This window comes from Ovis canadensis, chromosome 4, assembly GCF_042477335.2.
Source record: "Ovis canadensis isolate MfBH-ARS-UI-01 breed Bighorn chromosome 4, ARS-UI_OviCan_v2, whole genome shotgun sequence".
In the NCBI taxonomy this organism is placed as follows: domain Eukaryota; kingdom Metazoa; phylum Chordata; class Mammalia; order Artiodactyla; family Bovidae; genus Ovis; species Ovis canadensis.
Window position 1 is genome coordinate 129433981 of NC_091248.1, and position 12789 is coordinate 129446769.

The 12789-nt window shown below is 49.8% G+C and overlaps 1 protein-coding gene across 4 annotated transcripts in view; it reads left to right on the top strand.

Moving 5' to 3' along the window:
* The first annotated feature begins 8045 nt into the window (after positions 1–8045).
* The window catches only part of GALNTL5 (polypeptide N-acetylgalactosaminyltransferase like 5), a 108088-nt gene continuing 103344 nt past the window's right edge, over positions 8046–12789 (top strand). For 2 of the 4 annotated variants that reach the window (XM_069587186.1, XM_069587189.1), the window contains exon 1: positions 8046–8165. The gene's annotated coding sequence lies outside the window, so the exon portion shown is untranslated. The remainder of the gene's footprint in view (positions 8166–12789) is intronic. The other 2 variants (XM_069587188.1, XM_069587187.1) reach the window with 2 other exon arrangements.

Sequence of the window (12789 nt, forward strand, 5' to 3'; positions counted from 1 at the left end):
CGTCGAGCCGATCTTCCCTGCTTCCCTCTCCAGTCCGAGTTCCTCCGCGTGTGTGAAATCCCCCACAGTCAGGGTGGTGCCTGGTTCAGAGGTTCTGGAGGGTTCCTTCCCCTCCCGGCTCTCCAGTCGAGAGTGGACCGAGGGCGCTGAAGACCCTCCCCTCCCAGAGCCGTGGTTTCTGGACTGCTGCCGCTGCTAAGTGGTTTCGGTCGTGTCTAACTCCTTGTGACCTCATGGACTGTAGCCACCCAGGCTCCTGTGTCCATGGGACACTCCAATCAAGAATACAGGAGTGGGTTGCCTTTCCCTTCTCTGGGGCATCTTCCCCACCCAGGGATCGAACTCGCGTCTTTAGTATCTCCGGTACTGGGAAGCGGGTTCTTTACCACTAGCGTCACCTGGGGAGCTTTCTGGACAGAACGTTGCAATGTGGAGAGAACCGCACCTGGGTTCAAAAGCCACTTGACCATCAGGTGTGGAGTTTCTCGCTTTGACCTTGTTCTGACTGACTGGCTGGCTGGGAGGAGGGGGAGGATTTCCGGAGACTCCGGAAGATGACTGCCTTATTCCACTGAACGCTGGAAACACTGATTAGAAAGAGACAGGGGTGGGCCTTCAGCCTACCTGATGTGGTATAAAGCCCACCCGGACCCACGCAGAGTGACTCTCCAGTTGTCATTTAAATTCCATCTCTTCAGTTTAATATTTTAATCCCTGTCACGATAATAATTGGCCAAGGCAAGAGAATGGCTCCATTTGCTGAGAACTGGTTTTGGAAGGAGAGAAGCAGGGGCAGGAGGGAAGTCAGGGAACCTTGGGGAGGGCCCTCCAGGGATCCATTCAGAATGAGGACGCTGCCCTGTTATTTCTCACACTGAGCATTTTGCCTGAGGCCTGTCATGGTTAATGGGCTGTGCCTGGATTGTTAGAATAGGTACTTTTTGTCTGTTGATTTGAGTAAATATGCCCCAGCATTTCCAGGCTTCCGGGTGGATCAGCGGTAAAAAACACCCACCTGCAATGCAGGAGCTGCAGGTTCAATCCTTGGATCAGGAAGACCCCTGGAGGAGGGCGTGGCAACCTATGCCAGGGTCCTTGCCTGAAGAATCCCATGGACAGAGGAGCCTACTATCCCTAGTCCATGGACTCGCCCCATCACTCATTAATAAAATTCATTTGCTCTCTGAGTTTGGTTGGAGTGTAGACTTTTCTGCCTGGGAATCTTAAAACATTTTACTGTATTGCCTACATTTGAAGAGTCCCCCCACCTTTTTTGTTGTTGTTCCACATGATAATTTTTTTTTTCAATCTGAGGTTTTTTTTTTTTAATTTTTATTTGCTTTATTTTTGGCTGCACTGGGTCTTGGTTGCTTTGCCTGGGCTTTCTGTTCAGTTCAGTTGCTCAGTCGTGTCTGACTCTTTGCGACCCCGTGGACTGCAGCATGCCAGGCTTCCCTGTCCACCGTCAACTCCCGGAGCTTACTCAAACTCGTGTCCATTAAGTCGGTGATGCCATCCAACCATCTCATCCTCTGTTGTCCCCTTCTCTTCCTGCCTTCAGTCTTTCCCAGCATCAGGGTCTTTTCCAGTGAGTCAGTTTTTCATATCAGGTAGCCAAAGTATTGGGGCTTCAGCTTCAGCATCAGTCCTTCCAGTGAACGCCCAGGACTGATCTCCTTTAGGATGGACTGGTTGGATCTTCTCACAGTCCAGGGGACTCTCAAGAGTCTTCTCCAACACCACAGTTCAAGAGCATCAATTCTTCGGCGCTCCGTTTTCTTTATGGTCCAACTCTCACTTCTGTAGTTCCCGCAGGTTGGGGGGCCACTCTTCGTTGTGGTGTGAGGGGCTTGTCACTGCGGTGGCTTCTCTTGTTGCAGAGCATCCCCTGTGGGCGTGTAGGCTCAGTAGTTGTGGCTTTCCTGCTTAGTTGCTTCAGGGCGTGTGCCATCTCCCCAACCAGGGATGGAACCCGTGTCCCCTGCATTAGCAGGTGGGTTCTTATCCACTCTGCCACCAGGAATGTCCCCGGGTGTTTCTTATAGATGGTGTCAGAGAAGCTCACCAGTCATTTTTAAAACTCATGATCATTTATTTGAGGCTATACAGGTCTAAGTTTCGGCAGGCAGAGTCTTTTTTCGTTGCGGCCTGCGGGCTTCTCCGCTTGAGGCGCACTGCCTCAGTAGTTGCCACACAGCATGTTGGATCTTAGTTCCCCAACCAGGGATCAAACCCGAGTACCCTGCATTGCAACGTGGAGTCTTAACCACTGGACGACCCGGAAAGTCCCTTACCTGTTGTTTTTTCTTTTTTCCTTCTGAAAATCAATTAATAAATTGATCGTATATCTTCCAATCAGTGAAAATGTATAATCAATCATAAATTCTATCAATCATACACAGAATGGAGGGAGCACAGTGGTTGCTTTGTGTTGGGGTGCCTCCTGGAGCCCCTTCTCTCCTTCATCTGGCTGCACAGTTGTTTTAGCCGGTAGCTGAATGTGGCATGCCCAAACCACAGCCTCTCTGTAATGACCCTGACATCAGCTGTTTCTGAACACCCTGACCTATGACTCCCTTTGCAGAATTAATGCAATCAAATGTATGCTGAACCAAAGAGAAACATTTTATATAAAGGCAGCATTACTGATTTTACCTTTTGTCCAGTATTGCTCAGCTGAGCACTGTTAATGATCCTGTCTTTATGTAAAATTATGACTTGGGGGGAGATATAACATGAAGTTCATAGATATAATTTTCCCCAAAATCAAGGAGAGACTCTTCGTGGTCACCAAATATCTATAATTATCTACATAATAGATGTGATTATCTACATTTTCTAATGCACTAGCAGTTAGGGTAGGAGTATGTAATTAATTCTGGCCAAAGAAATATAAGTGGAGTTAGTAGTGTTACTACTGGGTCAAGCAGTGAACAGTTAGTATGTCTCCCCCATTTCCCTTTTCCCTCCTGCCATGATCTTGGAGGCCACGTGTTCCGTGTAAGATAGAGGAGGGCAACCCAACTTACATTGGACTTGAGTCAATTGGATTAAACCACTGAGATGTTGTAGGCTTTCCTGGTGGTTCACACAGGAAAGAATTAAAGAATCTGTCTTTAATGCAGGAGACCCAGGTTCGACCCCTGGGTTGCGAAGATCCCCTAGAGAAGGGAATGGCTATCCACTCCAGTATTCTTGCCTGGAGAATTCCATGGACAGAAGAGGCCTTGTGGGCTACAGTTCATAGGGTCACTGAGATTTTGCTAATTATTGGTTATCACAGCATAGCCTTGCCTATTAAAAAAATTACTACATTGAAATATTGTTTATCTTCATGACTGATTTGGGGGTACCTCCTTAATTTTCACACCCAGGGCCAGAGCCTCATTTGCCTCATCTTCGTGTGGTCCTATCGTTTTGACTGATGCAAGGGTCAGAAGCAGAGGTTAGCCAGGGCCATGGGCTGTCAGGGCACCAGCTTCCATGTCCCAGGAGAAAGAGTTAGTTCTCCCTGGCCCAGCCCTCCCTGGTGTGGCTGTGAGCAGGGCACTTCGTTTCTTCTGTAAGGAGTGGGATTGCCCGTGGAAGATTACTAAGGCCTCTTTAATGTGGCCGTGTATTTTGTCCCAGTTGTATTGTATATGTCTTGGTTAATTTTATTGCTCTAGGAATCCCTTCTTTAAATATATATTTTCATTGGAGAATAATTGCTTTATAATATTGTGTTGGTTTCTGCCATACGTCAACATAAGTCAGCCATAGGTACGCATATGTCCTCTCCCTCCTGAGCCTCCCTCCCCCCTCCCACCCCCTCCCACCCCTCTAGGTTGTCACAGAGCCCCGGGTTTGAGCTCCCTGCCTCCTACAGTAAATTCCTGCAGCCGTCTCTTTCGTGGACGGTAATGCCCATGTCTCAGCGCTACTCTTGCGATCCATTCCTCCCTCTCCTTCTCCTGCTGTGCCCACAAGTTCTGTTCTCTCTGTCTGCAGAAGTCCCTTTTTTAACTGAACTCTTTAGAAGAATTGCGTGATGAACTGAAAATTTAAAACAGACAAGCAAGCAGTAGACCTCTGGTCCTTCCCCACAGAAGGTCTAAGAGCTTCTCAGGGGAAGCTGATGTTTTGAACATGTGTCCATCGGGAGCATCAGTTGTCTGGGCTGCTCACAGTCAGAGTTTCAGATGCATGTTGCCTGTTAATACTAGTGGTTTCCCTGGTGGCTCAGACGGTAAGGCGTTTGCCTGTAATGCGGGAGACCTGGGTTCGATCCCTGGGTCGGGAAGATCCCCTGAAGAAAGAAATGGCAACCCACTCCAGTACTCTTGCCTGGAAAATTCCAGGGATGGAGGAGCCTGGCCGGCTACAGTCCATGGGGTCGCAAAGAGTTGGACACGACTGAGCAACTTCACTGGGTTCTCTGGTTAGCATTAGGTGCCATTACTAAGGTGTTTTATGTATGGGAGAGGATGTTATTAAGGCTATTTTAACACACGTGTTGGTATAATTGCTGTACCACCACTGACTCCCCGGACTAACATCCCCTGAACATTTGATGTACCCCTAGGGCTCCAGGTCATCACACTGGGCTCCGTGATGGTGCCACCTCTTCCCCAGCCAGGGCAGCATTTCATTCAGAGATCACGTAAATGCTGCCCCGAGGACACTGACGATCTAGTTGAGAAATGAAATACACAGAGTACAAGTCAGCACAAAACCCGCTGGATAAAGAGTTTATGAGATGTTCAATTTCACTTAGCCTAGTTTTCTAGATTAACGATTCCCTACCCACCCTCTCACCCCCTGCTTTTTTTTTTCCATGTGGTCTATTAATATCCCATGTGAATGAAAATGACTCTGGAAACGATGAGTCATCTTGGTAAAGCATTGACAGCTTAGAAAGTCTTAGCATCGGTGGTATACTCATGGATTTCAAGTTTGCCCTGTAGGGACTTCCCTGGGGGTTCAGTGGCTAAGACTCCACGCTCCCAATGTTGGAGGCGGGGAGGCTGGCTTCAATCCCTGGTCAGGGAACTAGATCCCACATGCCCCAGCGAAGATTTCTCATGCTGCAGCTAAGACCCAAATACACCAAATATTTATGTATTTGGTGCAGTCAAATATATAAATTAAGAAAAAAGAAAAAGACTGTCCTGTAAACTTGGAACGTAATAGTGAAGGGGATATTGGTGATCAAGGGTGTGTAGATGGATTGACTTCTGTGTTTGATGGATTTCTGTATTCAAAGGTGTTACATTCCACTGTCAGGAGGAAGGAAGGAACGGACTTTCTGATTACCTATTACATAGCAAACATTGTATTAGGTAGTTCATATTAATTATCTTACCTAATTTCTATTAAAATCTCCCAAGAAAACTCTTCTCAGAATTTTATAGCTGAAGGAAACTGAGACTAGCTGTCAGCTTAGCTTAGCTGTCCATTTAACTTCTGTCCATTGGTCTTAATTTGCTGTGTCCTCTGAAAAGATATTTTAAAATGTGGCCCCTCCTTTTTAAAAGCTTTGCACAAGGCTGAGTACTACTGAGGAACCTCCTTCAGGATGACCTTGGACAAGTGAATGAGCATCTTAACTAGATATCAGGCATCAGTTGCTATTCCCGTGACATAGAGCTGTGGGGAGTGGGGAGAATGGTGGTCTATGTAGCCCAGGACACCAGTGACTCAATTCTGGGCAAAAGCAACTCTTGAGAAAGTTGAAACCCTAAGGTGTGGAATCAGAACTGTGTAAATGCTCTGATCACTGATGGGATTCCAAGAAGGGGGCGGTTGTTATCTAATCATGACAGCCAGACTTGAGAGTCACATTCCAGTTTTTATTTCCCTTTTAAACCTGGCCACTGATTGGATGACCCCGTGACAGATTGCACTCCCTGGTGCAGATGGAACCGTGACTCTCCTTCGGGGAGAAGAGGAGGCAGGCGCTCAGGACCCGAGGACGGGGCAGTCTTGGGACGGCACCTCTCCTGACAGCCCTTTCCCAGGTCCCTTTTGATTTTCTGGGCGGGGGGGAGGGACCCAGGCAAGCCACTCCGTTATCTGTGCTCCAGATTGCTCTTCACCCGTAGCGCAATATTGTAAGGCAATGTACTGACCATCAGGCTGTGCCGATCCTGGAATCCAAGAAGTACGGTGAATTAAGGTGAAGCTAGACCGTGTGGCAATGTTTTCCCAAGGGCAGACTTGCTGTTCCTGCCTTTTCTCTGGAGAGTTGCCTGCTGTCTTGACCAGCTCTGTGCCTGCACACAGGCAGATAAACAAGCAGGGTCTGTGTGCCCATGCACTGCTGTGCAGGGGGAAGGGTTTGTTTGCTTAATAAACGGATAGGTAACCCCAGCGATTATGCTCCCTACCTTGACTGTAGGTAATCGACACGTAAACAGCGTTCATTGGGAATGAGATCTTGGGTCCTGCCAATGCTGCTTTACAGCTTCCTGTGTGACTTTTGTCCCAGTGATCTGGCATTACTTCCCATCAACGTAGTGGGTTTGGGTTCCCTGGGCCAAAGAAGTTGACTAAAGATCTGTGTGCGTTGGTTCTCAACTTAGTACTGAGCTTTGAACATGCCGTAAGCATACAGACTAATCCTGAGAAATGCTTGTTGTGGTCGTTCAGTCGCTAAGTCCTCTTTACGATCCCATGGACTGCAGCACACCAGGCTCCCCATCCTTCACTGTCTCCCGGAATTTGCTTAGGTTTGTGTCCATTGAGTCGGTGATGCTGTCTAACCATCTCATCCTCTGTTGCCCCCTTTTTCTCTTGCCCTCAATCTTTCCCAGCATCAGGATATTTTCTGATGAGTTGACTCTTCACATCAGGTGGCCAAAGTATTGGAGCTTCATCTTCAGCATCAGTCCTTCCAATGAATATTCAGGATTGATTTCCTTTAGGATGGACTGGTTGGATCCGCTTGCTGTCCAAGGGACTCTCTAGAGTCTTCTCCTCCAGCACCACCAGTCAAAAATATCAGTTTACCACTAATATCTGACTGTGGCTCACGACTGACCTCCTGACCTCTAACTCACCCATCTATTTTGGACATGATTAAATAATGCAAATCAATTGTAATAATTTCCCAAGCAGATGAAATTACTTGAGGAATTAGACTGGCTCCAAAGCTCATATACTGCAGGTTCAAATCTGAACGTGAACTTGTACAGGGGGACGCTTCCCAGCACCACTGGCACCATCGCTTCATGTGACCTGCAGCTGGTGCCCAGACCTGGCCTCCAGAATGCCAGTTACAGGGACTTTTACAGGGACTTCCCTTGTGGTCCTGTGGTTAAGAATCCGGGTTCCCACTGCCGGAGGCACAGTTTCGATCCCTGAATGGCGAACTAAGATCCTGCGTGCCGCATGGCTCGGCCAAAGAAAAGATGCTGGAAGGTACACTTAAAAAAAGAGAGTGCCAGTTACAGCTTTTCAGCAAGATTCTAGAACAAGTGTATTTGCAGTTTTTTAGGCTTGGTCACATTTGGGGAACAGAGCACCAGATTGGAGCCTGGATTTCCAGGTGTGTTCAGACCTGCTGACCTCTGAACCCCACTGCAGATCCACAGTTATCATCCAGTTCTTAGACGTTTTCCTCCTATGAGGGCCCAGCCACACCCAGAGGCAAACCCATGCTCCACCTTGCCAGCCTCTACCCCTGTCCCTGTCCCTTAGCACTTTATTCCATAATCAATAAGTACCCCTTTGGTGTCCAGACAGAGCCCACAGGAGGCTTGGTCCAAGGGCTCTGGACGGACTGACAGGGAGACTCCCAAGGACACAGGGGTTTTCACAGCCCTTCTTGCGCCTGTGGGTCAGAGTGGCATTTTGTAAGAATGTTCCTAAATATAACTCCCGAGAGTTGCATGAGGTCTTGGGAGAGGATGGGAGAGAGCGATTTTCCGAGTAAAACTCCATGCCGAGTGAGGGCTTGCGTCAGCTCCTGTTAGATCATTGCAACACACACTCCCAGCAGCATCTTGGTGCCAAAGGACTGGCTTGTTTTTCCTCTCCCCACTCACTATGGCCCTTTACCCTCTAGGTCAAAAAATAAAGCATAATTATAGTGCTCATTGTTCTTTGACCAGCCTGAGAGAACATTTTTCCTGCGGTTGTAGCTCGTTCACCCATGGCCCAGGGCTTCCCAGCATCGGATGGAGGTGGGTACACCCGCTTCTCTGGGCACCCAGGGTCCTGACACGTGGTGCAGGGTTGGGGGCGGGCGGGGCTCACTGCCAAGGCACTGGGGCTTGTACCCTGAGGCCAACACATTGTCCGTGACCCTTGTGGTTGGAGGCCGATAAGAGGAGCTCTTTCCAGCCAAGCTTCAAGGAGTGCCTCCATAGCACAGAACCATGGTTCCAAAATCTCTGGTTTATCTTTCCAAGTTTAAAAACCGATGCATCTAGAGTGCTGTATCTTTTAACTGCTCCTTCCTTCTGATGCTGCAGCCTGCCTAGAGACTTGCCCTTTTCCAGGGGGTGTGTTTGGCGGCGGGGGCAGTGGGGGGTGTCACTGCCTCTGCTTTTAGAGGTTCCCTCTCCCGCCTCTGTGTTTCCAGGAAGGGCACGCCCTGGATTTTCGGCCAACCGGTGTCTGGCCAGACTCGGCCAGTAGGAGGCAGTGGAGGAGGGTAGAGGGTAGAAGGAGGGACCCCAGGGATTTCGTCTTCCCCCCTGTTTTGCCTCGGGTGGCGTCTTGCATAGTGTGTCTGTCCTCCGTGGTTCCCACTCCACCAGGTCCAGCTGCCACCGGGCAGCCCCAACTACAGCTCTGACCTTGAACCTCTGAGCAGAAATCTGGCAGCCGTGGGGGTGAATGAAGTGGGCATCTGGGGTGGAAGATGCTAGGAGGGCTCCGGAGGGCAGTGGGGCCAGTGTGGGAAAGAGGACAGGCGGGCTGGTCCTCGGAGACTTGTATCTGAGACGAGATGGTGCCAACTAGAAGGACCAGACTGAGCCTGAGTTTTGATGGACCAGCCCGGCCGTCACATGAACGTACCAAGCGGCAGAAGGGACCTGGGTGGCACAGTGAGGAACTGTCACTGACCTTCAGACCAGAGATATTCATGGCTCAGGCCAGGATGGGAGCAGCAGGGTGGTGAGTTGTCGCTTCCAAATAGATTTTTGCAGGCTGAATCCCCAGGATTTGCAGACAGGTTGGATGTGAAGAGGTCTAGCAGAGAAAGCGTGCCCTGTGGCTCTGAAGTTTTTGGCCTGAGCGAGTGGAACAATCCCATCTCCCGGGAGGAGGGGCTGGGAAGTGGAGAGTCTGCTTTTAGCTGCAGTGTATCTGAGATGCCTGTAGGAAACCCAGGGAAAAACCAGAGGGAAAACACCAGGGCCACATCTGGCTGGAGACGCACGTTGAAAAGTCATCGACCATAGGCTGGCATTTCAAGCCAGGAAGCAGAAAGACACTTAGGCAAGAGTGTGGACAGCAGAGAGAAGGGGTGAGGATTTCATGGGTGGCCCTCCCCGGGGAGAGGTTTGGGGAGATACAGAGGAACCAGCAAAGGGCCCACGAGGGAGCAGTCAAGAATTAGGAAGACAACCAGGAGAGGTGGATCCAGAGACCACCAGACAGAGCGTCTGGGGAGGGGAGGAGCGGTTAGTGCTCGGTGAGTGACAAGGGGATGCAAGATGACCGTGGGTACACACCGCTGTGCATAAAATAGGTCACCAACAAGGGCCTCCTGTGTAGCTCAAGGAACTCTGCTCAACATTCTGTAACAACCTAATGGGAAAAGAATCTGAAAAAGAACAGATGCATGTCTGTGTGTGTGCTAAGTCACTTCAGGGGTGTCCAACTCTTTGCAACCCTGTGGACTGTACCCTGACAGGCTCCTCTGTCTGTGGAATTTTATAGGCAAGAATCTTGGAGAGGGTTGCCATTTCCTCCTCCAGGGGAATCTTCCTGACTCAGGGATCAAACCAGCATCTCTTAACATCTCCTGCATTGACAGGCAGGTTCTTTACCACTTGCTCCACGGAGGAACCCAGATACATCTCTGTGTATCACCGAATCACTTTCTGTACCCCTGAAAGTCAACCATACTTAAATTTTTTTAAAAGTTAAGGGAAAAAAAAGATGACCGTAGCGTTTGGTGACACGGAGGCCACTGGCAGCCTGGACAAGAGCTCAGGCTGGCCGGGGCTGCAGCCCCGTGGAGTGGGTTCGAGAGGGACCAGTTAGTGGACACGGCACAGAGTGGAAGGCTGTTCCTGGAGCTTCCCTCCCCGGGGAGCAGAGAGATGGGCGGTGGGGAGAGAGGAATGGGGTCAGGAGAGGGCCTGTCTTGTCTTAAGGAGGGGGATGTCACAGCGTGCTCGTCTGCCAGTGTTACGACTGTCACTGTCAGGAGTGGGGAGGGGTGGGAATCGAGGATGCAGAAAAGAGGAGGAGAAATGTCAGGAGTGAAAGGCTGGGGCAGGCAGGAAGGGTGCTGAGTGCTGACAAGAAGACAGCCCACCATGAGACCGGAGGGCAGGGGGAGGTCTTCCTGAGCACCTCTAGTTTCCTCGGGGCTAGGAAGCGATGCCACTGCTGGACAGAGGGAGAGCTGAGGTGGGGGTGGCGTGGGGGATGCCGAGAGACGAAAGGTGGGGAGTGGCAGGGCGGCTCTTGCAGACGATCCCCCCACGAGTGGGAGGGAGAGATCTGTGCTGCTTTTAACTCAGGAAAACGTCCCTTACAGAGCCCTGCGCCGTCCTTGGGAACGGCCGCATGGCATCAGTACAAGACGTATCTGTCGTGATTATGGTTTATCACGGTATGTGCATTTAAACCATCCCCTCCTGATGAAAACGTAGGCTGCTTCTGGGGCTGGAATGCTCGCACACCCGTCTTTTTGCATGTTTGGCAGTTGGTGTGAGGGCTCGTGCTCAGATGGGGGTTGCTGGGGCCGAGCGTGCGTGCCCCCCTGGTTCGTTTCCACAGATAGGAAATTGGTCCTTCTCAGAGGCCCACCGCTCTTCACTTCCACCTGCAGCATGCACATGGCCTGTCTCCCCAGGCCCTCTCCAGTACAGTGTAGTTTCTCGCTCCGATATTTCCCAATCTGTTAGGGAACAGTAGTGTCTGTATTTTTTCTGTGTCTTTCTTGTTATGAATGAGGGTGAACTCCTTTTTGTGCAGTTGTATTTCCTTTATGGTTCCCTTAATGTGATCATCTGTCTCTTTGCCCCTTCGCCTGTCTTATCTATATAGAGGAGCTTTTTATATATGTGGAAAAAATTAGCCCCTTGTCAGTACTGTGGGTTGCAAACATTTCTTCCCAGTCTGTTTGTGTTTTGGCTTTGTTTATCTTGCCCTTTTTTCATTCAGGATTGTGCCCTTTTTGTGTAGTTTGTTCTATTGATTAGTTCTGTATGGCTCCTGGCATTTTCAATCCTGTTTACAGAAGGGCGATGAGAGAAGTCAGACCTGTCTCTACCATTCCCTGGCGGAGTGCGTGCTCAGATGCTCAGTCATGTCCAACTCCTTGCGACCCCGTGGACTGTAGCCTGCCAGGCTCCTCTATCCATGGGAATACTAGAGGGGGGTGCTATTTCCTCCTCCAGGGATCCTCCCAGTCCAGGAACTGAACTGTGTCTCTTAGGTCCTCTGCACTGGCAGGTGGCTTCTTTACCACTAGCACCACCTGGGAAGTACCCACCACCACCCCACCACCGAGGAATGCCTTCAGTCAACTTTGTAACCATCTTGAAGTGCCTGGGAGAGTGTACTTGGCATGGAAGATGCAAGAAGGAAAGGGAAAAAACATCCTATTTCTTTTATGGTAGAGCAGATTGACCAGTTTAAAGTACATATTTGTATTTCATATTTTTATATTTTTATTTCCTTATCATCAAAATGCTGTTGAATGTGCCTTTCATAGTTGAGAAAAAATGTTTTGCCTAAATTGACTCCACTGTTGAAAGAGTGATGCCTTATATTGAACCATCATAGCTGCAGACTCAATGTTTTCCTAAATAAAAATGTAAAGCCTCAAAAAAAAAAACAAAGTTAGCTCCCTTCTTTTCCCCGCGTCAGTCCCCAAAGCAGGCGCGTGGCAGTGGCACCGTCAGTGCTGTTTGCCTCCCTGAATTCCTCTGGAAAATTGCAAAAAGTTCATCATTTCCTGGGTACACGTCTTGTTGCCATCTGAGGTCTGTCTGGCCCACACTCAGAGGTGATGTCCACCCTGGAGGAGAGCCTGTTTCCCAGAAGCACTGCTCCAGAGTTGCCATGGGTCCCGGGGCCTGACACCTCGGAGATGGAGCCACCTTCCTCTTTCTCACAGAACGGTCCTCCTGCGCTTGCTTCAGAATGGCTCAGGAGTTTCCTGATCTCCTTCCAGAGACAAAACGCCTGCACACATGGTCTTTCCTGCCAAGAGAAGGGCAGGTGCCATGCCTGCCTGTCACCAGAAGGTGTGTGGCTTTGGGGGATGTCCTTGGAGAACAGCCCCATCCCTCGGGATCACCAGGCAGGAGAGCACACTGTCTCCCAGGGAGCAGACTTCCTGGCTGTGTGGGTGGAAAGCCCGTAAGTTCATGCTCCCAGCGCGGGGAAAAGGTGCGGGAGGGGATGCCCACTCGCATCCCCTTTGCATTTTACATACAAAACGTCTGCAGCAAACACTGGCTGAAGAGAGGTTATGTCATAGGAGGTGCAAACGTGGGCTTAGCGTTACTGATTTTCTAAGTCTTTTCTGGAGTGACTTTTAGATTGAATGGCAAGGGAATGAGTTAGAGGCCTGGAAATGGGATACTGTCTAAGGACCAGGTGGAAAGCAGAATT